This window comes from Rhagoletis pomonella, unplaced genomic scaffold (assembly GCF_013731165.1).
Source record: "Rhagoletis pomonella isolate Grant_MI unplaced genomic scaffold, Rhpom_1.0 Rhpom_scaffold_00011, whole genome shotgun sequence".
Lineage (NCBI taxonomy): Eukaryota > Metazoa > Arthropoda > Insecta > Diptera > Tephritidae > Rhagoletis > Rhagoletis pomonella.
Window position 1 is genome coordinate 6,097,025 of NW_023458565.1, and position 417 is coordinate 6,097,441.

Sequence of the window (417 nt, forward strand, 5' to 3'; positions counted from 1 at the left end):
AGACGTGTGGCAGTTTAATAAGAAGATGCCTATTAAAGGCGGTTTTTGATTTCCAACATACATACATATTTTTGAAAGGAATTCGAGTTGAATGAACTTTTATGTATAACTACTACCTTAATTTTGTGTTTTTGAATTGGAGTTTAATGAACTTTTATGTATAACCATTATTTTTAATTTTGTAATGGGTTCTCTTGCTACAGCTGCGAAGAGGCCAAACTTAATAACGTGTTTTTTTTACATTAAAACAATAAACGACTTAACATTTGTATGCGACACCAAAAAAGCAAATTGATCATATGTAAACATGATACAAAGGAAGTATGTAGTTTCATTGTCACTTTTTTGTCGCCATATTAACAACCTGACAATTAGGCAGATTGTGACTATTCTTCGAATTGCAGTATTAATTTTTTT